The following is a 25,186-nucleotide window of genomic DNA, read 5'->3' as shown; positions in this document are numbered from 1 at the left end:
ACTGCCACACTTTGCAAGAAAACAGCCAGCATTGGGCAAACAATTCCAATCCACACGAGTTTTCGTTTGTCATCAGCGTAACGCTGCATCCTCCCGATAATCTTGCTATCCTGTGAAGGAAGTTGGATGCTTTCACACGTACACACGTACACAAAATGAAAGGGGCTTTGCACGGACACGCACACCGAACAGCGCACCACATACAGCTGGCTGGATTCGAGCGTTCGAGGCACGAAGACAAACGCACTTCCGTGCGAATGGGAAGAACACATCCACGGGGCAGGTTGCAAAATTCACTGCACCAGTTTGCTCTGTGGATTGGATTTGGATTTTCCGTGCAGGATTTCAATATTTGCAGACACTTCCACATTCACTTGCTTTCCGGGGCCTTATTTGTTGGTTTGGCGTGGAAATTTTCACTGTTTTCCTATAGTTTGAGCACCCTGTAGGAAATGTGCATCTAGCATAGAGGATTATTTATTTTTTCCTCCAATGAATTTCTCGACCACGAGAAGAAAGCTCCTATATTCCATTGGATTTTCTTCCGTAGCATAAGCACACACTAGACACGAGAGGTACGCGCTACGAACGATGTAAGCAACCACGTCACGGGGACAGGCGCGTTTCGGTTCTCCGGTCCGGTGGAAAAGTCCCCTGGAAAATTTCACACCCTTTCGCTGCGGTCAAGTGACCGCTTCAAGCTGGTACGTGCTGGAGTTGAGCACACTTTGCCCGGAAAATTCTTGCATCACGCCTGCTTGCAGCCACAAAACACGACTCGTACACCACGTCAATGGCGTTCGGAGGGGTTTTTTTTTTTGGCATGGATTTGTGTTTCCACGCGTAGAACGGAAAAACGGAATGGCACACACGCAGGCGATTTCGTTTGCAGATTTCTGGGTGGGTTGAGAAAATGGTTTGTGAAAATGGGCTTTCACCGCGCTACAGGCACACACCCAAACACCCCGTGCAGCATATGAAGCACCGTGACACCCGTGATTTTCCACCAAACGCTACAATTTTTCACGCGACTCGGGTCTGCCTTGCCCTGAACGCACTTTTTCCTCGCTGGCTGGCTGGTGGTTGTGTGTGGTTTAGAGTTGAGCTTTATTTTTTCATTCCGCTCCGTTTCGGTACCGTACGCTCCGAGGGTGCTACCGCGGCTGACTGGTTTGCGGTTTTCGCTCTCCCGGTTTTCGGTGGAGGGTTGTTCGCTCACCGCACCGTTTCTCATCTGCACCAAATTCGAGCTCGACACTTAGCGGGAAGGAGGCTGTCAGTTTTGTGCTGTCAGTTGCTACTGAGATGTTGAGAAGTATTCGAGAGCGCGAGCGAATAAAACAAGAGCAAACACAATACCAAAGTACATTGATTGATGGAAGTGTTTTGGAGTGCTGCATGAACTGCTGGCAGTATGGCTATGTTTATGCTGCCTCTTATCGTTAGCACACACCAACGGGCGAAGATGGAGGCGCCTGGTGTGTAGTGTAACGCGACGGCAAACATTCTCACGCTCATCTCTCACCGCAAGGTTGTTTTTTTGTTGTTGCAACTCGTTCGATGAGAAACGTTTTCGGTATCGTTTTCCGTTTGCTCTGATTGTTTTGTGCTCCTCCCGCCCCTCCCAGCAGGTTTTGGGTGAGGGTGACAGGGTGGTGAAATGAACGGTAATAAATGAGCTGGTGCTGCTGCTGCTCAGCGTGTACGTCGGACTGACAGCAGCTCGAGCGTGAAACCCTTCGAAACTGGGGGGGGTTGACTGCTGGTGAGGTTATTTATTTTATTTTCGATCTGACTGCTTTTGACAATCGACCGGTACAGGGTGTTTCGTTGTGTTTGAAGACTGTAAAGCTGATGCAGAATGTAAACTCAATGAACCTGTCAATTCGATGTATTATTCTGGAGAGATGTAGTAGATTTTGTGACAAATTTACAATAAAAAGTCCAGTTAAAATTTGATTTTACTTCTTTAGTTTTTTTTATAATAATTTTCATATTTCATCCCAAACTATTAAAACATTAAAACTCTTCAATGTAATTAAAACTAAAAATACATCAGTTCTTGAAGTTTTATAATAAGTTTCCAATAAACTTGATGTTAACAGTGAAAGATTAATTAAAACAGACAACATTAGATTCCTCAAACTAAGAACATATGTTTTCTCGTGAGACGGAACTAACTAATAAATGTATATTGTCACCCCCAAAGCGACAAAAAGATAAAAACCACCCTGTGTCTTGGCGCAGGCAAGTACCTAAGAAACGCATGCGCGTATCGATCCGGAGATACGGCTACGGAAAAGTGTAAAACACGTAGCAAAACTATCATCACAGACGCATGACGCGCACAGGGTGGTAAAGGGAAATCATGAGGCCGAAACGGAGAGAGAGAGAGCGTGACAGAAGGAGAGGCTTCAGCCTCAAAGTGTGAAACATGAAGAAGCTGTATGAATCTTGCGAGCGCTCTCTGTTGGAACGCGATCCAAATTTTGCTGAGCTTTCGGTCGAGATGTTGCTGCTTCCTCCACTTCCGAGCGCTGTGTTCACGAGTGAATTCGCACGGTGAGATGAGCGATAGTGAAGCGAGAGCGAGTTTACAGTGAGACGCGCTCATTCGCATTAAGGGATGATTACGGGAGATTTGTTTTGTTGTGTTCGTTAAGCGTTTTTGCTTGCCGTTGGGATGTTCTTTACCATCCTTCTTCAGCAGATGATTTCCAGTTTTCCCTTTGCGATGCCATTTCCCTATCCGAGACCCCGCGTTCAGATCCAGATGGGATTGGGCTTTTGAAGTATGGCACCCTTCCAGCGTGTCGTCGCCAGTTTGTCACCTGAAATGGTGCCTGGTGAAGGGGGTTACGCTTACAATTAACGATAAAAACGTGACGCTGAAGCATTTTCTGCCCGAGAAGACACTCGGAGCATTCCACTAAAGACGAAACACATTGACTGCGTTGAGGGGGAGCAGTAACACCACACATTCGGTTGCGTCATTAAGAACTCACTCGGTGTGTGAGGTGTGACGCCGGGCAAAGCAAACCAAAACATTTAATTAACACCCAGCCAACGTGTACCATGATGGCACCACGCGAACACTGGTGACACTTTTGAGGTGTAAAATGGGATGAATTTATCATGAATTTGCATGACAAATGGTACCAATTGTGTGTGTGCGCTACGGTGAAGACAATTCGGAGCGGCTTACTACGCTGCAAACTTCGAGCTTTTTAGGGGAAACTTTGCCCTGGTGTGCCTTGACCGAAATCGGTTTTATTGACGATGGGGTTGTGGAAAATTCGGTCCTTCGGTTTGGTGTAGCATCATTAGGACCAAGTTGTGTGTGTGTGTGTGTGTGAGCTGTCGTCGCCTCTCTCTCTCCGCGTTTTCCGTTTCGTTTGTACGAAACGGAATGTAAGACCGTAACGCCTTACTACGGCACCCATAAATATGCTTGCCGATATCATTTACAAATTATTTTTATGATTTCATTTTATCGATATTTGATGCGCTCGATGGGCCCCGATCCCGTCCCGATGGTCCCGCACGAGATTATGGCCGTGGCGGGCGAACCCGTCATGCAAAGGAGGTTCGCAGCGCATCGTACCAGCTCGTGGCACGTTGTCTGCTTGTGGTTATTTTCCTCCCTTCCCCCTGCCCCCTTCCACCGCTCTCGCGACATTCCGCACCATGCAGGATGTCCACCGCGTCGATGGGTTCCTTAGCCTTTCGTACGGCTTTACTCTTCCGTTTACTGCAATGCCGATATTGCCGACCCGTGCCCGATGCTCGCCTATCCCTCTCCGTAATGTCCCATCGGCAAACAGAAGGGATTTGTGGCGTAAAGCGGACGCAGAGGTTCGTTTGCCCAATCGTCACCCTGACCCGCGCATGGAAATCAACGGAGCTTGGCCCTTTTTTTCACACCGTGCAATGCACAAGTGGAATTTGGTAAGCGTGTGTACTCGTGTCTATCGTGTCCGCTGCCATCGTCTAAGCTAGCCCGCTGTTCGAAGGCGTAAGGATTGGAAGGATTCCCCCCTCCCCTCACCCGCTCCCACAGCCGAAACTTGCTGTAAACGAACGACGAGGATTTTGCGGGAAAAGGGGCCGGATAATGAGCCAAAACGGGTTTCGTTTTTCTCGGGTCTTGGACGCGAGTCGGGAATTTTGGCGCCCATAAGCGCTGCGTTTTAGGCGAAGCATTTGATGACTGCGTAAATGGGGTAGTGAAATGGCCCGAAAGTGTGTGGTAAGTGGTTAGTAGACTCGTTAGCATGTATGTGCGTACGGTTGAAATGCAATTCAAACCTAATTTTAACTGCCTCCCGCCAGCATCAAACACACCGAAGGTGCAATGTATCTCTTGTGGTGGGATTTTTTTTTGTTGCTGTGTTGAATGACCAGCATCTGCCACATGCCAGGTAGAGCAAGCAGTATTTGTTTAAAGTTTTAGATACGTTTTATTGGGCTACAATCGATAGCGAGCTTTGGATAATGGTATTGTAAACGTAATAAAATTATAAACCTTGGTCAATTATCACCACACATCTAACAACCTTGATGGAGAAATTTCAATCAAACTAATACCCCCATTCAATGGGAAGAATCGGAAAATTCTGATGCATATATTCAAGACAAATTATCAATAAAACTATCCCTGAAAAAAAATCAATAGTTTATAATATTTATAATCTTTGTTTCAGTCCAATGGAGACGCCTGGTGTTTGGTAGATATTGCAATAACTTTTATCCAAACACAGCGCCATTATCGTACAATTTTATGTTCAACTGTACCAAACTCATCGCAAAACCTCTTGCAAAAACTCCTTCCCTATTGGGTTAACAGTTGTTGAGGACAATCGCGGCACTCTTTGGCGTGCTACCGCTTGCTTTTGCAATCCGGTCACGAACGAGCTCATGTAGGCTTTGTTCCGTGTGGCCTACCGAAGGCCAATTGTAGCCGATGACAATCGCATAACCATATCGGCACAGTTTTTTTTTACCGAAAGGGTAGTAGTTTTGAAGCTGAGATTTGATTTTTTTCTTCATTTCCAAAGCCCCTGTTTACTTTCCACGGCCTAATTTAAGCGAAAGCTTCCACAGTGCATTTTGGATTATTTGAAGCTGCTTTTTTGAGAGATTCTTTGACTCTCAAAGCCTTTTGCAAATACTCATCCTTTTTTGGATTTGTTTGTCAATAGAAGATATGCCATTTTTGGTGGTAGAAACTGTTGCTAAACAGCAGTACACCCTTAACTTCTGTGAGTGTAAATGAACCAAACTCCATTCTTCCAATTATAACACTTTCGTCACGTTGTGGCCAAGTACACGGGTGTAAAATAATAAATTTACCTCGCACAGTTTAAACCACAGCATTAATTACTGTCCATTTGTCCATCAGCGAAGCTTTTAGATTTTCAATAAATAAAGCCACCCCGTGCTGGTCAAACGTAACGCGAAAGATCGCTCCTGCTGCTGCTGCTATGACATGAAATATCATGCCCAACAGGAAGGTAAGGTCACGATCGTAAACATTGAAGTATTTTCGTTAACACTCCCCGGCATTGCTTCACGATTTCTAACCCCCCCTTCCAAAAAAGAGGAAACAACCCCCTGTGAGTGATTAATAAATCATTGCACACTACGCGTCCGTACACATGGCGCGAGACGCGTGCCTCCATTTTCCATCCCCATAGGGGCTGCTGACGATCTCGTTTGATCATTTACTCCAGCGCCGATCCGCCATTTATCTCACCAACTGGTAATATAATACCTCCCCCCCTTCCCGTCGATACTTGCCTCATTTCATCTCACTCACTCGCCCAGCCGGCCGAGCACATCAATCGGCGTCAACGTTTTCCCGGGCCCATAAGCGTAACGGCGGGCGTGTACATTCAAAGCAAAACGGCGCCGCCGTTTCATCGTAGCGTAGTCTCACATCTGGCAGCCCGATCGAGCACGATCCCCCCCGTGCACGAGCGGCTAGAAAGATAAACGTGGCCCGGTTGCGGCCACAGGTTGGCAATGTTTACATCGTTGAGTTTTCCCCCCGCTAATAGACCGATTTTGACCAGGGCACACTGCCGAATCCGTTGATCGATGGTGCGAAACGCGCACAGTGCTCGTGTGTGTGTGTGTGTTAGTGTTGTCGCTCAGCTCATCGCCGATCGGCGATTACAGCGGTTGCTCCGGTACGGAACGCCGTCTTTTAGCGAAAGGCCTCCAACAATGTCTCTGCGGCGCTCTATAAATATTGGCGTGGTGACACACTGCGCACAGGGAATGGTGAATGAATGGTGTTGCTCGTTTCGCACACCAATGCACGGATGCACGATATTTGCTGGCCGCAGGTAAATAACGATGCCATGGTTGAACGAAACGACACAGGCAAGGTTTTATTTTGTGTTTTTCGCTGTTTGTGCCGATGTCTTAATATACATAAGCGGACAATGGCTTCCACTTTGCTGACCTCTAAAATGTGTACGCTTACAGGACAAATGTTTCTTTATTTATATTTTAGTAGATGTTTAAATTAAAAGTGTTGTCATACAGTACTACAGTGCGAATTTTGTAATCTTTTTTTGAGGGCACAGCCATCTTTTATGATCTCATTCAGGCATCAGACACCAGACGGGATTGGCAGTAACGATGATGTCAACGACAATGGCGACGATAAGACAGACCAAAGTGTCGCATCCCCGGGTGCCGCGGTCGTACAGTATGCAGATGCAGCTAAGGGACAAATAATGCAACACGAAACTGCACCATTCAACGTTTTCTATCTGCGGATTGTTGAGCTTTTCCTTCCACCGTTTGAATAGATCCTACCAAAACAGCATTACTGTTGCATTGCTGCACAACACAAAACGTTTTACTGCAGTCAATGGCGAAGCCGCAGACGGTAGAGTGTACTTTAATGGATCACTTTACCAAATAGTTTTTTTAAATGTAGCATAAAGCATAAACCTTACTACGTCTTCCCTTTGGAACATTACATCCAAGTTGAGCATAACTTTCTATTGAAAGCGTACAACTCTCTTCCTTCCCAATCGATTGGCTCCAGAGTGACTGACGCGGTTAAAATAACAGGGCACGCACGTGATTTACATTTCGAAGGACAATTGATTCGAGTGGCCATTGCGGGTTTTTTGGCAACCGACCTAAGGGTTTCGCTTTGGCATTCCACATACGTCTTTTCACTGGAGCGATCTACCGAGCGGTAAGAAAAACAAAGGAAATCCACCCTTCTTCCAAGGTCTGAAGATTTCCCGCTGCCTGTGGTGGTCAAACCAACGTGACAATTTTAAGCAGCAGCTTAAGATGGGATTGAGAAAATGGTAATAAAAAGTGGAACACAAACCGCCCTATACGGTGGAAGGGGAAATGGAGGATGACACGTACCGTGGGGATGACTCATCGCTGAGATGTAATAATGACAATGCGCATATGCGTCCCAAAATCAGAGCGGTGCGTGCTGAGTCACTGGGGCGTTTTTTTTTCCTGGGAAGTGAATCAAGCTGCTTCTTTTTCGATTTTCCCCTTTTGGTTTTCTCAGCCAAGAATGTGTTAATAATGTAATGCATTTAAAAATTGTATTCATTTATCACCCAAAAAAGAAAGAAGCAAATTGATTTCTTATTAAATTTTCAATCACCATTTGCACCATTGGGAAAGCCACATTTGTCATGTTCCATGTCGGCAGCGTCTTACAATTCGCCGAGTCTTCTGGTGAGGATAATAATGGCGAAGCATGCTTGCGTCAGTCGCATGCAGCGTGGGAAAGCAAGAGCTAAAGTGCATCGACGACAATCGAATCCCTTCCAGAACCACCGGAACAATGGCGCGAAAAAAGAAGTGCCGGAACGGGAGGGGGGTGGGCGAGTCGCCTTGCCAAATCCACCGCCCTCCCGATGTGGACAAATTCGAGGACGTGTTCACCCTTGTTTCGCCCACCATCAGCCACAGTAAGCTTACCAAGCCACACCAATACATGCGCTCGCAGTTGCACTATTGCAGCGTCGTCCTTCTGGCCCGCCCGGCGATACGCCCGGCCAGTGGTCGGGTTAGGAAAAGAAAAAAACAAGCACACACTGGCATTCCGGCACCAACCGCTTGTTGGTGGTGGTGTTCGGGTGGGCTCGCAGCTCGAAAGCATGAATGAATTTCGAAACCATTTGACACCCACTCGACGGTCGACGCAAAGACGCAAAGACGCGCTATTCTTCTACGCTTTTTTTGTGATTTTGCACCCACACAAACACCGATGCAACGTTTGGGGTGGTGTGGTGTGAAAAATAACACACAGAAGAAGGTTAATAGTAGTCAACACATAGTCAAGGCAATGATCGCTCGCTGAGTGTAGTGGAAAGAAAGAAAAAACCCCGTACAGAGCTTTCGTTCCAATCTTGGGACAAATGCTATGAGTCAAGTATAATTGTTCGAACAAAATTACTGAGCAGGTTTAACCTTATGTATATAACAAGGAAAACAAGCTAGAGTGAAGAAATTAACGGGTTAATACAGTGCTGAATATCGCCTCGATAAGCTCGATAAGCTGCACAATAATCAACGGCCAAATAGTTCGAATTCCGAAATTGGAAAGCAAAAATTGATAAGATTTTCCTGGGAGATCAAAGAGATGACTGTGGAGTAACTGCTCTACTCCTCCACGATAAAATGCCTGTTTGTTACCAAATATTCTAGATGAATACGAACCTTATTGCTAAATGATTTGAATATTTGAATACATCCTAGACATTGTTTTCCAAAGTTTCCCACAGAACAATGAGCACTTGGGATCTATCAGCATCCGTTGTACTCGATGGTCTTGGATACTGATTTGGTGGATATCGTCACACGTAATGTTCCATATACTCCAAGGTTTCGTCGCACAGCATTGTAATTTGTGTACCAAATTTAGTATTTTGCCTGTTTTAAACTCAATCTAGGTGTTTTTTATGCTATTTGGCTCACTGATTCCAGAATTCTACAACTTAGCGCTAATAGAAGAGGACCATTTGCACCACGGGGATGGAGACTTCTTTAAATCAATAAAGTTCCTGGCATAAAGTGGTGATCTAGACATTCTTTAGACGTCTAGAAATCTAGGCATCTAGACGGTACTCATATGTAGCAGATGCTAACCGTATGCAGATGGATCTAACGGCTCAACACTTAGTAGTAGAGATCACTTAGGAACAGATCGCAACACCAGTATTCCTCATAAATGCAGAGTTAGGTAGAGATATTCTTCTGATAGGTGATCGTCCACCGTTTGCAGATGTCAAACAATTCAACTATCTTCATTCATAACTCAAAATCGGCAACACTATCCTCTAGATGGTGTTTTATTATGGTACTCGCCTTCTTACTCTTGTGTCCTGAGCAGCATTACGTTTTACTTCACTTCTTCTTGGGTTATTTATAGGGTTACGATTTAACTAGTGTAAAGTATAAATTGTACAACCGACGAGGGAAACAGTTGTTCAGAATAAATGTTGGTATACTCCCCTCGGAAGATCTAACATCCATAAGAAGTCCCCACTCAATCGAAAGGACGATCCTTTAAGAGTGCATGCTCCCGAATGTCTGATAGAACAATTAAAGAGCCTTTGCGATAAAGAGCTCTGCGAGATTAACTCACTATTGTGCTACGAGTTAGAGCAGCCAGACCCTGGTGGACTGATCATGTCAACAGAATGACACCGAAAGACCTTGCCCTTAACACCTTTTATGCTATCCACGTGGAGATGGCGAAAGGGAGGGCGTTTATTTATCTGCCCCAAAGGCCTATCGACGACATTCGACCATGAGAGATTCAGATAACTCCTGCATCAGACCAGCTGTTTTAGTTTAGCAAATTCGAAAAAGATTACTGCAGAGTTCGAAATAGAGAGTTCTAACTATTAGCACACAATACACACACACACCTCTGTTTGCACTGTACTTACCCGTCGCTTTCGCATAAACGGTGGTTTGTAGGTGGTGTTATGACGCTTGTGATGGTTTTTGTGCCGCAACATTTTGATCTGCTTTTTTCTCGGTTGGTGGGCCCGAACGCTCTCCCCACACGATCACCGTCTTTGCTGAACAACCCAACACAAAAACCACACATACAATCGGACACCCGGCGGTAAAGGATCGCGGGAAAACCCTCGGGAAAAAGGGGGTGCCGATATTTTCCGCTTGGCAAACGGGGAGGGGGGGGGGGGTGTTGGGTCTCGATATGGGTCGCAAAACCCCAGACTCAGCCACCACGTTAACCTACTCGATCACAAAACACACACACAGAAACGCACAGCTCACAACACAGAAACGCGCCACGCGCACAGAAAATTCACAAAATATTTTTCCCGCCCTTTCTCCACCGCTTGGCTTCGTTGCCGTGTTTGTTGAATTAATTGTGTGGATGAGTCGCGGTCGAAGAACGTAAAGCCACACACACACACACAGGCCGCAAATAAAAACGGAGCGAGGGGGGTGGGAGGGACCAAATTGGTGCGTACACATGCACTGAACGGGAGCTAGCTTTAACGCTTCAGGCGCGACATAATTTCATCACCGTGGCAGCCCCGAGCAAAAAACCTGCACCAGATAATGGCGTATTTTTGTGCCATTTAATTTGCACCATCCTTCAAACGGTGCGACCATTGGGACATGTTTCACACTCACACACTCACGCAGGCTCCCTGTCACACCGGGGAGGGATGCTTTCGTTATTGCTGGTGAATTTAGTTGCCTGGTCGTTGAATAAGACCCGGGATGCTGTTACAAAGGATGACTGGCCGGATCATTGAATCCTGGTTACTAAACATTCCACACTCACACAAAGACACGCAATTCACATCATTGCCCCGGAGGTGGGTACTCAAAATTGTAACTACAAAATCATCACACAACGCTCGGTTGCCACCAGTTGGGGGACGAAAACGAAAATAACTGCTACCAGCTCGTTTCCCCCCTCCGTTCGCCAAACACTTTCATCCCCCACCCCCTCCACGGGTTGTGTTGATGGTGATCGTTTACACCACACTCACGTACTTCCTTGCCGATAAAGCACAATTTCCATCAATGAATTTTCGATCTTCTCACTTTCGATCACGCCACGTCCAATACGATCGTCCTTCTTCGCAGAACAAAAAAAAGAGATCATAAATATTCCTCGCAAAAATGCGACCTTCACACCGGTGACTAGTTGTGACGATATACGTGGCACACACTTGCACAAGGGTTCGGCAATACAGGCACGTTGAACTTTCGATTACATGTGGGCGCACCGGGAACAAGGGAACGGCTTCGTTTCACGACATTTCCACCACAGGACAGCCGTTTGCCAAATTGCCTTGCCAGAAACGATTGATCTTCTCGTTCACAGCCAACAACACACACACACACACACACACACCATGGAATGAATATTCCAGGATCACTGTTCCGCTGCCCAGTAACGGGAGGGGAGACAAATTGTAAAAGGCCCGGGTCCCGGGACCACGCACTCTCAGGCACTGTGGCGGTTCCTGGTGGACACAAACTGACCACCGCCACTGAGCCGGGGCTTGATCGGCTCAAGATCGAGCGTTCGCGGGGCCGTTGAAAGACCCAGACTGATGTTAAAAATAAAACTCTCGACCCGACCGAAAAACCCACCCCGAAAGCCGACGTTTCGAGCGTCTGTCTTCTACACCATCATACTCCCCGCCGTCGACCAGTGCTGTCCCACTCGCGCTAACGGACGGATCGTCTTTCAAAATTTGCCCACCCCGTTAGCCAAGTTGACCAAACGGACGCTCGCGCACAGACAACGACGACGCCGTCGCGAGCAAAATGATCTTGAGTATGACTCGAGATGATGCTTCTGTCACCGGCGGACGGCGGCGATGGGTGAAATAAGGGATGGATCGGGGTCGGGTTGGAGCGTCGGGTGGAAGTGGTTAATCGAAAGCGATGAGGAAACAAGCATTTAATACATTGATGTATTGCGACCAGCGTTGGGGTTTTTGCTAAGGTGCTTTGTAAATAAATAGCATTGCTTTGCCGTATCGAACGAATGGAATTGAAATAGATTGGCTGTGACTTGCCAGAGCACGCACTAGAACTCACATGTATTGGTGATGTTGGTTTTGATGTTAAATTACCCCGTAAGTAAAAAAATCCTATGTGAAGTACCTTTTTACTGTCAAATAAAGATGACAGTTATTGGCGTTATATGTACTTCCCTATTTCTCGCCATTTTTATTCACATCGGTCAAGCAAATCAGTCAGAAACAACGTTAAGACGAGTTAAAGTTTACAATATAATAATGTGGAAAACGTTAACGTCTTACATTACAACACTGTCAAAATGTTTGAGTGTAAAAGAAAGATGTAATTTTTCTAAAACATCATAATTAATTTGCACAAACTTACGAAAATATGTATGGACTAAATTTGTACAAAACTTTATCATTTGAGCACAAAACTCCGATATCTGTGAACATCTTGGAAGAGCCCTGCATCATACATTACACAACTTTTATACAGTGTAGTATAGCAACTGATGCAATTGATTAGCATATTATGTTGCTTCACCTGACAGCATAGGTCGCGTTCCATCCATCTAATTCTGGTCTCACTATTGTTTCTTATGTTGACATTTCATACAGAATAAGGAATGAGAAGATGATTTGGTTTTTGTTTTTACGACCAGTGGAAGATTCAGCTCATTGTAGGCCCTGACCAGAGTTGGAGACAATTATAGTAGAGAACAATGAGGTTTCTTTTGAATATAATGTAATGCAAATAATCACAATAATAAAATAGAATAATGACTTCTTAATTGTTTGGCCAATTGCTTCGTCCTACAGGGTCTTAAGTCTTTGGATCACTTAGATCTTGATCATTTTCTTAAGATTCTGTTGCCAGTAAGGCTAATTTCCCTAATTTCGGTCCGATTGAAAAGAATAGTGATTAACGACGACTACGCCATCTAGCGTAAAAATGTTCCCAGATTCGATGTTCATATTTATTAACAGATGGACAGCAAGGCAGCAGGGTACTTTTAAGTAGAATCGTTAAAATCAGTCCTTTCAGAACTGATCAATTTATTTGGGAGACCCCTGCCCTGGACAGCAGATCCTTAGTGATCATAAAAGAATGTGGTCTAAATGCAGGATAACCGCATAATAACCTGCGGATTCCTGACGTATGAACACATTAGAGACAGTCGATTTAGATTTCACGTTATCAGCTACATCCTTTTTCTCTTTTTGTTTTGGAAATTGCAAAAAAAAACATCCCTTTAAAAATGTGTAGCCTAAATGGTATAATACAAAAGTTCTATTCTTCTCTTCTGTCTTTCTACAGCTGATCCGTGCAATCATACGAATGCAAAAATATCTGTCACAGTATTCTACACGCATCTCCACTTCCGTGCACGAACAACCCTCAAAGAGGAAACAGTGTAGAAGATACTTACGAATAGGTAGAATAGAGAAAGATAGGCATAGAGAAAAGTGTGAGGAAAATACCACCCCAACCGTGGTGAATTTCTTGCGGTGGTGATTTTGACTTTTTTCCTAAACGAGCTCTTTTTTTACTGACTTGGGTCAAACGCTGAGTTATGGGAGAAAATGAATTTTTGGTCAAAAGCTGCTGAAAAGTGGCGTACTTTTAAACAATTTTTCCAATCCAAACGCGGTCGCGTAGAAAATCTAAAATCCACAGTTTGGTGTGTTTGGGTGAATAACCAATGTCATGCGGATTGCATACCTCACACGATTCAATTTCTCTTCAACCGCAGCAGCGCCCTCTGTTGGCTGTCGGGCAGTTTTAAACAGACGCACAATTTGAAAGAATCGAGCAGATGTGCTCAAATTCGAGCAAATGTTCGTTGCTTGGCTGGCATTTGAAAACAAATCAATTCATTTTTTAAAAAATTCAATCAATTTATCAAAATGAAGATTTACAAGGGTAAATATTAAAAAAATATTAAATGTATATAAAAAAAGAACTATTCCCCCAACATACTGTAATTAACAGACTTAAAAGCGAATCGTACGAATGATAAGAAGGAAAATAAATGCTCCAAGTATTCATACGAGCTGCACAGAATGCTAACAACAAAAATTAACGAGATAACCCTAACGTGTTGCGAATCTGCAAATTAGCAAATTGATTATCTCTATGCTAGCAAAAAAATAAAACTTTGTACGTAACCCCTCAATGGAACTAGTTTGATATATCTATAGCACTTTTTTGTTGTTGTTGGCTTAAGCAACTTTTTACATTGTTTGCAATAGTGATGGCTTTATACAGCGTACTCAAAGCACCGATTGGTTACGTTTAAACTAATATTCGCACACACACAAAAACGTACGCAACGAGCAGCAAAGGGGAGCCTAAACAAAAAAGTGGCCCCCTCCAACTAGTGGAGTGAATTTTTTGGCAAAGTGGTGCCAATTTGACACATTTAATTAGTGGCATTAGCCGCGTGGCTGCGAACAGCAAAGTGCAGCAGTGTGCTTTGGGCCGACGGAGGCTTTTGGACGTCCGTCGAGTGATTATGTTAAGGTGAGCAGCATTTCTGCTCCGTCATTACTGGCTGTCTTTCGGCGTAATAAAGAGTGTTTTTTTGTTTACTTCTTCACTCAAGAGTGTCAAGTACCGAAGCATGTCACGAAGGGAATAGAATGAACCAATCAATTTCGGTTCTTTCGTGAGGTTTCGATCAATGTGGCCAAATTTTGATGTAGTTGAATGAATGTTTACGGATTTTGCTAAGCGTTAAATCACACCTTAGGGCGCTTCTAAAAACCACCACTAAAAATTTCAAAAGAAGCGCAGTAATTGAAGTAAATTGTCTATTTCTACAAACGTTATATGTCTATTGCTAGCTTTTATCGAATTTAAAAGAAAAAAAAGATAAGATGTTTTACCTATGAATGCTATTCTAATTCCTTTTCTCTATACAGTATTTACAAACGTTGAGATAATATTTTAGAGTAAGGATGTAATATCATCTCAACATAATATTTAGAAACTTTGTAAGTAATTTAAACATATAAACACGCTCTACACAGCAGCTGAACAATAGTAAAATAGAAGTAAACGGAATATTGAATAACAGATATCGGTTTTACCTTTACTCTCCTTTCCCCCCTTTGTTAAGATAGGGTAACAACGGAGCCAACAACAGGCTCTTTAAGAGGTGCGCTTGGGAAACACAAGTTGGTGCGTTAGGGAAAATGGGTGGAAGTTTTATTTACGGAGTTCGATCGATTATTTGCAGCATAAGTATGTTCAGTAACGGCTGCCTTTGGGATGTTGTTTGGGTACAAAATTGTTGAAGATCGTCAAACGTTGTCCGACACTTACCTAAACAGAGAGAAAGAAGATAAGAGATAGTAAAGAATTACGGATTAGTAAAGGTGCAAAACAAAGCCTTCTACAACAATATGGTGGGTGGGTGGTGGTTCTAAGATCTACCCCGTTCTTCTACGTCTAAGTACTTGTGTGTAAAGTGTGTAAACACAAAAATAAGATATTAAACGTGCGCCCAACGTGGGGCTCGAACCCACGACCCTGAGATTAAGAGTCTCATGCTCTACCGACTGAGCTAGCCGGGCTGTTGAATTTCCCGCCCGTGGTGGTACAATATGATCGATTTTCCTTCACTCATCTACCGTAGCACACCGTTTCCCGGGTGCGTACGATCGTTACCGTTCGTTAGCGCTTGCGCCCGTGAAGATGAAGCTCTTTTTTGTGTTTTTGTCTGTCTTGTGCGCTCGGGGTAGGAATGGATCATTGTCTTGCAAATGTAACCCTCTCATCCACCAACGCTAAGTGCAATGCGTTTCGACATTTTCTTTCCCGGAAAAAGGCAGAACCCCGAACGGTTAGAACTGTTGGAGACAGATGGAAACTTGTTGGAACGCAGCAACAACAAAAAAAGAGAGCGATCAATCCAAGAAACATGTGGACGGGTACTAAATTTAGAGAATACTTTGAAACGCATGTACTCGCCTCGAAAGGTAACACACATAAGTGGGTGGCCAAGAATGAGCGTGATTGAAAGAATAATAATCCAATACTTGTTTTTAATATGCTAATTCAACGGTTTTTTTTCGTTGATAATTTTATAAAAGAAAAAATAGTTTTTTTTTGACATATTATGAATAATCAAAACATGCTGAGAAAACTTTTAATAGTTAATCAACAATTTAGGGTTTTTCATTCTAGCGATTTTTTTTCTCATTTTTTTTAATTTGAAAATATATTAAATGAAATATAAATTTGAAGTTATATAAAATTAAATGAAAATAAATTAGGATAGGTTAATAAGTTCTAACTACAAACAACAAATATGGTCATAATATTACTGCTGAATCGATAAGTTTTCGTAGTACGCATGAAAATACAAAAAATTTTAGTTTAGACTTTTTAGATTAATATAACAAAAAAAAATTATATAATTGAGATAAATATTAATATATTGTGTAATATATTGCGGATCATAGCTTTAAGATAGTGTCTTAATAAAATGAAAGATGTCATCAAGTACCAACATGATTAACAATTCTTGATGATTTACTCAAGAGTAACACAATTCGAATTAAGTAATTCGTCATTTTAGGAACAAAGAAACAAAAGAACGAATATTACTACATAAATTAGAAGTTTATAATGAATACCTTTACTTTATAGCTTATAACAGCATAATATAGAGAGTAATGCATCATTGTCGTATGATCATAACTGGCACAACAACCCTTCAATGATTGAATTATTGAAGTATTCGTTAATGTATAAATCAACTTTATTCGACGAATTGGAAATTTTCAATGAAGACAACTTTTCCACATAATGGCAAAATTACATGAAAAGTATTTCCTCAAAAAACTATATTCTTAGCCGGTAGACTTCAGGGCTCAGGTAAGCGTAAAGAATCGATAGTCGATAGTCAGCCCAGTTGCTCGATATTAGCTTTGAAAACACTTAAATCCGTATGTTGAACACATGTTACAGCCACGATTGAGGCACTCCTCTCTATGCTACAACTGTGTTCTTTTAAGCTGAATGCAATTTTATCTAGAACTTTATTAAAAACTTAAATAATTCGAGGTATTCTTCCCATCTCCCGTAAGCACCATAAGAACAGTAACACAGGAAAGATCACCAGCACGCCGTTGCAATAAGTGCATCAGCAGCGACATGCGCTCGTCTTACATAAGCGAGTACTTAATTGAATGAGTAACATCCCATCCCATCTCACACAGCCACCCAAGCCGCACTGTACGTCCATCTCATCCAGCGTTGTTCCCTCCTCAACCATATGACTCCATCACATACCCGACCACCCGTTCACTCAACCGCCGTTCGACCACTTTTCCCGCTTGGAGAGGCGGAATTTCCACCACCTCTTTCGGTTTGGGGTTTCCACGGTACGGCATTGAGCGGGCGTGCGAGTGCACGGATGTCGCATGTCGAAAGTGAACGTTCCGCCTAAAGCCCCGAAGCTATTTTTGGCATCATGTCCGGGGCACGTTCCGGGAGCGTTCCGAAAACCACCCGGACCCGGGCGGCTGTCGTATGAAAATCGTGATCACATTACATTACACACCGGTACCGGTGCATCCGGACGTGCGGTGCATTGATTCGGTGGTGGCGTACATGAGAATAAATGACTCCCAACCCAATGCGCCACCACGGTGGCACGTGCTGTCATCGATCATAAAACTTCTCAGCTGCACCGAACTCCAGCTGCAGTGTTGCATTTTCCGACGGTGGAGCGAAACGGGGGATTGTTTTAGATGGGCCTGTTCTTTGATTTGATTTCATGTGTAGCATGGAGATTAAATGGGTGATTTAATTATTTGAGTGATTATTTATACATGGAAGAGGCATTCTATAATTGCGACCACAGAAACAGAAGCTCAAAGACTATGTTTCTTAACTCTTCGCAACCTCGACGCAAAACGGTACAGAAAATCACTCAGAGTCCCAACGCATTATTCACACCACAACGGGCTGCAAAATGTGCAACGAAAGTAATCCACTTGCAGGTCCGAACGCGGATTAAAAACAGACCGCAAAACCACAATGAAGAAAAAAACCCAAAAACTAAACACCAAAATCAACTAACTGACCGGTCGGTTGGGCAGGTTGGGCAAAACGGCACCCAGCAAGTGGAGTGAGTGGGTTGGCAGACCCGAGTACAGCAAGCAACAGCTACAAAAAAAAAAAACTAGTGCAAAAACCCGACCCGACGTCTGATGGAGCCTTTTGTTGGTCCATCAAAACTGCAAAACCTTCCGTCGCTTCGAGTATTCAACACCCGTCCCAGAAAGGAATGGAATCAAACAGTGAATAAAAAAAAAGCGCCACAACTACGGAACGGAAACTCATACAGGAGTACCACCGTTGGTGCTGTGAGCTGAGAAAACAAGCATGAATCATTAATCTCCTACCGCAGACAAGGCTCATAAAGATAATTAAGCAATTTCGGCGCGTTCATCCTTTTGGGGGGTCCGGATTTTGAGGGGCTGGGGTTGGGGGTTGGGTGTTGATCTGTGCGGCAAAATTGACTCCCGCACCGGTTTGGAGTTATGCGTTGGAGTTGGGCAAAATAAAGTGCATTGCGGTGATGCGCGTTTTCATGACGCTCAAATACGCAACGGCGGCGAAGGTCGTTGTACATTTGAGTTGGTGCAAAACCGATCGTGCAAAAACCCACCTGAAAGTGGGCAGAAAGAGTTATCTGGAAGCTTATTTTTCATTCTCGTTATTTTTACCCCACATGCCCATGTTTTCTTGTCGTGTGTTTTTTTTTTTCGTTTGCTTCTCTAAAGTGACTCCCCCTGTTTAAAGTGCGTTCCCCTACCAACGCACCGGCAAAGCATAATAAATCGAGCTCGATCTGTCTCCCATCATAACGCGGATAGGAATGCTTACCTCCCCTCTTACTTCCCAACACACACACCCACACCACCGCCTCGATCAGTGTTTGATCGGTGTATGTGAGCGTGCGTTTGGCTGATCATTGCTGATGACGATCATTCCAGCTTCCGCAAACGGGTTTCGTTCGTTTTGGAACGGAAGCACAATTGAAGCGAACCCTCCAAAATCCAACACCCCACAAGCGCCACCGGAAGGTAGGGTGGGAAGGGGGGCCGAAAGTGCGTGAGCAGCATCTTAGACGCATGAATAAATCACCGGAAAAATTAAAACAAACCACACGACCACCCGGGCACCCTTCCGCGCGGGCAGTGAAGGCGACTGTTTATCCACTTTTTCCGGATGAGAATGAATCCGCGCGGCAGTGACGGCGAACCGTTTTAGTACCCCCGTGCGTGTGTGGGACGACCATCGGAAGGAGGAGACTGTGTTTTTTTTTTTGTTTTCGTTACCCCCTTTTCTGGTGAATGTCTGTACGTGTGACTGTGTGTTTTATGGTAAAGAATTTTCACCACACATCCCTGCTTGCGTGGTTACTTTTGTTTTTACTCCTCCGCTTATGATGCTCTTACAGCTTCTCCTGCTTCTATAGCAGATCAAAACGTATGGAGCGGTAAGTTATGGTTATGAATTTTGAAAAATCTAGCACGTGCTTGAAGATAGCTTGCGGTGATGAGATTGGCCAGCACGACACGGGCACGGCTGGCGCCAACAGTGAGGGAACACTGGGATGTAAACGGCCGAGAATTAAATCGACACTTACGCTGCTCGCTCGCGATATGCTCGGCGATTGAGCGTCTGTACTGAGACGCGAAAAAAAAAAAATAAGCGCAAAGCAAAACATTTCAAAGAAATGCAACGTAGTACGACATAAAATTGATAATGATTTGAGCGGGAAACATAAAACAAGCTTAGCCGTAACGGATGATCATCATCGCAGCAGGCCATACATGTGCCCGGCTAGCTCAGTCGGTAGAGCATGAGACTCTTAATCTCAGGGTCGTGGGTTCGAGCCCCACGTTGGGCGAATGGTGAGATCCTTATTTTGATTGCTGAGGAGAGAGATTTCAGCAATATGTACTGACTTAAGCTCTGCAGATGCTGCTATTATATGGGTTGGGAGAGAGGTAGGTGTGTGGTGAGAGAGGAGAACACTGCTTATTTTTATAGAGATATCTTCAAAGAACACAGCTGTGTGTGAGAGAGTGTTTTCGACCCCATTTTCTATTCGCTTTCCTTCCCCTTTTACAAAGACTAAACTAAAATAGAACAAGTGCAAAGAAAGAATCTAAATGTAATCTTCTAACAAAGTACTATTTTTATGTTACGTTACAGTGCCGAGAGGGAGAATTATATGCCTTGTGCCCATTTCACGCCCTTATCACTGCTGTTTTGAATTTCGTTTTCGCTACTCATCAATAAAAACACTACCGAACGAAACAAAACCAAAACAGAAACGAAGAAACACAACAGCAACTGCTGGTTACTACTACTGGTGCGCCACATTTTGCTACCGAACAGCCACCCATCGGGCGGGGGTGGGGTCGTCCACAAAACCACTACGGCAGTACTTGCTGCGAGACTTTACCGGCATTCGGTTCACCCTGAGTACGAATTTGTCGTGACGATTGGCAGAGCTATTGAAGCCTCCCATAGCATTGTTTGAGCTGGTGTATCTGTCCGTGTGGGTGGGCTGTACGTGTGTGTGTGGGTGTGTGTTTTGTTTGTGTGGCTTTTATCGGGCGTAGTAGGCATTGAGGGCAGTGTTGGCACTATTGGTTTGTCACTAGAATAAGAAAAACAAACAAACAAACGAAATAAATAAGAAAACCAGGATATAGGCAAGAAGCAAAATGATTTGACAAACCGTTGTACGTACGAACCGTACGATCATTCTTAATCGTTTATGTAAACTAAATCAACGGATGGAACAGTAAAACCAAACAAACACACATCGTAAATGAGCAAAACGCTATAAATTTGTAAGACAAACAACACGCTGAATGTGACAACACTGATGGAGGCGCAATTTGAAAGTGACGTGAAACGACAGGATGCTTGGGTTTTTGTCACTTGACAGATCACTCAGGTTGAAAAATATGATTTTTTACAATTATGGGACCTTGAGTTGTCCGGGCTTCAATCTACCATAGAACCCTAATCTATGGAGGCCTCCGATGAATTTTTCAAAGATCATAAAACATATTCCTTAGTTTGTTGCACATTGAAGTATCATTGCTATTGAATAGACCTGCAATATATGCGCTGTTGTAGGAGCCTTCTAAACCACTCACAGTTGAGCATCGTCGTCTGCCAATCCAATATCCTGACCTTTTTGTGCGGTCACCATAACTCCATCTCACTTTGGACCTACAACGCCTCTGTACCTTGTTTATGATGATCTAAAACCTATCACACTCAGACCTATCCGTCTATGTCAAAGGAGGACCTCTATTCTCTGTCACGACCTGAAAGAACTTTAGGGGCTTGGTCGTCCGGTGTCATTCTCATGACATGACCTGTTCTGTTGGGCTAACAGAGCTTGGCGAGTTAAATACAGTGTACGACTCTGAATAGGACAAGGAGTTCGCTGTACAGCTCGTAGTAGCATCTCCAATGGCATTCCACACATACGGGGCCAAAACTCCTTCTGAGAACCTTCCTCTAAAAGATATGCTCGTCCATAACCATAAAAGATATGGTTCGTCAGTTTTGAACAAAGTCCATGTCCAAGCTAGACATGCTGTACAAAGTAATATAGCAATGTTATCTAGTAATATGTTGTATACTTGACATTTCCCTCCATATTTAAGACTAAGAACTCTTCACAAAAACCTTCCGAAGTCCGATGGTTATGTCCTCTAACTTTGACAACTTAGATCTGATATATAGACAACTTAATTGTTTTCTTATAAATCACCCTCTTCAATATTCTTTTTGGTTTTTATGATCTTTAGACGTTGACATGTGCAATTAAGTCGACAATCTTGCGGCTCTGCATCCTAAGATGCTGCATTTATTGCAATTAAATAGCAAGACGCAGAGCTGTGCATCAGACACAGGCTATCGTCCAACAAACGAGACTAACAACGTACTGAAATGTTGCATTTATTGCAAATTTACCTACCAAAATAATAAAAAAAAAAAACAACCAACCAAACTGCCGTCAGCGCCATGTTTTACGTCCCCAAACAGGCGCAGAAGTAGACGAAATATTTTACACATTAATTACATCTCCTCGACTGCAACGGCACCACAAACGGCTAGCCCCCGGGGCGAGGCACATTCAGGGGCGAGTGTCCCAAATCCGGGCGGGTGCGAAAACGGCGAAACTAATGGCTGCCATTACTTTTACGGTTGTACATGTTTGCCGTCGAACATGAGCGCTGTATGCCGATGCTTTTTAGGCGTTGAAATAACTCTCAGAGCTGGAGGTCTTCTCTCGATGGGTCTAATTTAATTAGAACCATCTGTACGCCCTTGCAGACGATGATGCAGACGATGGGTGATGATTCTTTTTATCCTCGTTTACCAACTAAAAAAAACGTGCCGTACGCATCATTACGGCGCTAGAAGGTTCAAGTAGTAATTCGGAGAAAATTGGCAACCGTCTTCGGTGTCGAGCTGCAGCAATGAATCAAACCCAATACCGAAAGGTTCGTAATATTGATGACGATAAACTAGGAATTATACCGGGACGTTGCACAGCTGCAGTATTTTATTACGCTTGCAGTGCAGGGTTGTTCCCTAATCAAATTAAAAGTGGCGCAATCGAACCCTGTAGGGGAAGCGTTTTGTACACAACACCGCTGCGCGATAAGCGTTGAAGGTATCGTCCACGGCTCGTGCGCTTTTGCGATCACCCGTGTTTAACTCGTGTGCCGATGGCGATCTTGTTGCGTTTCGCGAGTTTTGTACTGCCGGCCGACGAAAGCCGCCAATGCAGCAGCATAAATTAAGCGATGCGCATCAAGCGACGTCTTTCCCGGCTTTAAACGCTTCCCCTCCCTGCTGGTTGTCTTGGCTCGCGCGAGACATCATCCTACAAGCAAACTAAAAAAAAAAAAAACAACGCCAACCAACTAACCAGCTGTGTTAGATTAGATTCCCATTCGTTCGATGCTCCACCGCATCAGCCGGCAGTCACTACGGTGTCGGTGGTGGAAAATTGATCAAAATAGCCCAAAAACCCGATGCACGATCGTGGACCCCGTGCAAAAAAGGGCATTGTACGGCGGGTGTACGGCGGTGGTGTATGTATGGGGTTAGCCCAAAAGCCACCCGCCCCAGACAGAACACCCCGGAGCTAGCCGCATCTAATCAAACCGGTCGAGGCTCGTGCCATCCGTCGATATGCTGCGCCAAATTTAATCGCCAGAGCAACTAAAAACGGAGCAACTTGAGACAAAAAAAAATGTGTAAGCCGTTCGCCACAGAACCTATAATACTATGCTGTTTGGTGGATTGCTACAGGTAGGTAAACCTGGCATTAGAGCAGCGAATTAGAGCAGCCCAATCCCAAGCAGCAGCAGCAGCAGCAGCAGCTGGCTGAATGCATAATTTGTTTCTCTGGTGGCAGCTCTAGTTTTTGCCGCTCCACCCCGATCGTGGCTGTAGTCGGACTGCAGGGCCAAGATGGTTCTTTCCGTACCATCCGTTCGCTGGCGCAGGACATGATTTCCTAGAAATTGGAAAAAGTTGAATCCTCGGGCGCGGGGTAAGCTTTTCGGCTTTTGAGCGAAGGAAGCGTTAGCAAAGGGAATTCGTTATTTATTTATGCTGCCTCTTTGGCGATCTGCAAAACATCTGCAGATACGGGCGGGATGCAATCTAGCGATCGTAGTTGAACGGTTGCAGCTTTTGGCGTGACCGTTGTGGACCGCCCGTGTTTGATGTTGGCTTTAATTTAACGGTGTCAAGTGCGGTTTGCCAGTCGTGGAGGTACTTATTGGGGTCTTAATTAAGAGTCAGATCATAAAAACATCTTCAGTGTAGCTTCAATGTTCAATGGTTCAGAAATTAAATAAAAGAACATAATTGATCTCGACGAGATCACACCAATATCACCATAGTACAAAGGAAAAACGATCAAATGCTCGGTAAATCATAAACCTCAACAGACCCCGTCTTCAAGTGAGTAAAACCCACTGAACTGTCAACCAGAATGTACTTTACAAATGTCGGTAGATCTTGGTCCCTTGGTCTTCACTGATCATGTCTTCAGATCTTTCTTGCTGGACACGGGAGTCGTTTATCATTTCCGCTGCCTGCTTTGCTCCGAGTCTTCAAGGCAAGATGATTCCACTTTATCCATGACAACACATGAGGATATTCACGTCTAAGTCTGCCGAAGCTGGCAAAAAAAGGCAATAGCCCTGTATCTTCAGCAGCGCATCGAAGATGTCAGACCGTTGGTGGTGGTTCCTCAATTCCGATGACACTTAGTCGACAGTACATGAGCCGTCGGATGGATGTCTTACTTGTGCTTGCTGTCTTAAAAGCAAAAACAAAAAACAAAAAAACGCACCCTAAAACAATTCGTCATCAAAACCGTTTATGGGAGCAAACGCTCCAAAAAACAATTCCCCGTCAGCCGATTACAATAACGCCTTTTTGGGGGCACATTCGCTTCAGGCCCGGAGCTCATGTCATTCGGCGTGCTTTTAATTTTACAGCAAACTCGATGCCAATCTTTCAAATCATTATTCTACGTCGCCGTTTCCGAGTCTGTCCGTGCGCTTGGTCTGGGTTGCAATTTCGCATTTCGCGGACGCGCACGATATCTGCACCAAGCAGGAAGGGTTAGATTTTAATTCGGGTTCCATTGGCTGTGCGCAGGGACTGTGCCGGCCGGCACACAGAGAACGCACGGTGTAGTTGTTGCAATTTTTGTTTTCGCAACAACTTCGCTCCCCGCTTCTTTCAAGGTCAATCATCGTTATGTTTATAAATTAACAAAACTGTATGTAAATCTTCGGCCGCTCTGTCTCTTGGTTGTGTGCACCATCCCGGGACCGGGCATGACATGTGAAATGTTATTATTATTTCCTTCTGGCCGTGTACCGCCGTATGGGCGATAGTAGTTTTGGGGTCCCCTGCTTAAAACCCATCCTGCCGTGCTTCGCCACGGGCCAGACGGATTGGCTGGCTGGTTTGTTGTGAATGAGTTGTTTCAATTGTTGAAGCATAACGGCAAGGGGTAATGGATGAATAGACCTTCTCCACTCCCGGTAGTGTGGAAGGAGCGGAAGCACTA

At 44.3% G+C, this 25,186-nt stretch overlaps 2 non-coding genes across 2 annotated transcripts; one reads left to right on the top strand and one right to left on the bottom strand.

The window, feature by feature from the left end:
* Positions 1-15,529: 15,529 nt before the first annotated feature.
* On the bottom strand, positions 15,530-15,602 carry Trnak-cuu (transfer RNA lysine (anticodon CUU)). The gene has a single exon. It is a non-coding gene; the product is annotated as a tRNA-Lys (tRNA).
* A 4,282-nt stretch (positions 15,603-19,884) lies between these two features.
* On the top strand, positions 19,885-19,957 carry Trnak-cuu (transfer RNA lysine (anticodon CUU)). Its single transcript has one exon. It is a non-coding gene; the product is annotated as a tRNA-Lys (tRNA).
* The last annotated feature ends 5,229 nt before the right edge of the window (positions 19,958-25,186 follow it).

The sequence above is a fragment of the Anopheles marshallii genome, chromosome 3 (genome assembly GCF_943734725.1).
Source record: "Anopheles marshallii chromosome 3, idAnoMarsDA_429_01, whole genome shotgun sequence".
Lineage (NCBI taxonomy): Eukaryota > Metazoa > Arthropoda > Insecta > Diptera > Culicidae > Anopheles > Anopheles marshallii.
This window is presented reverse-complemented; position numbering and strand designations above follow the sequence as displayed.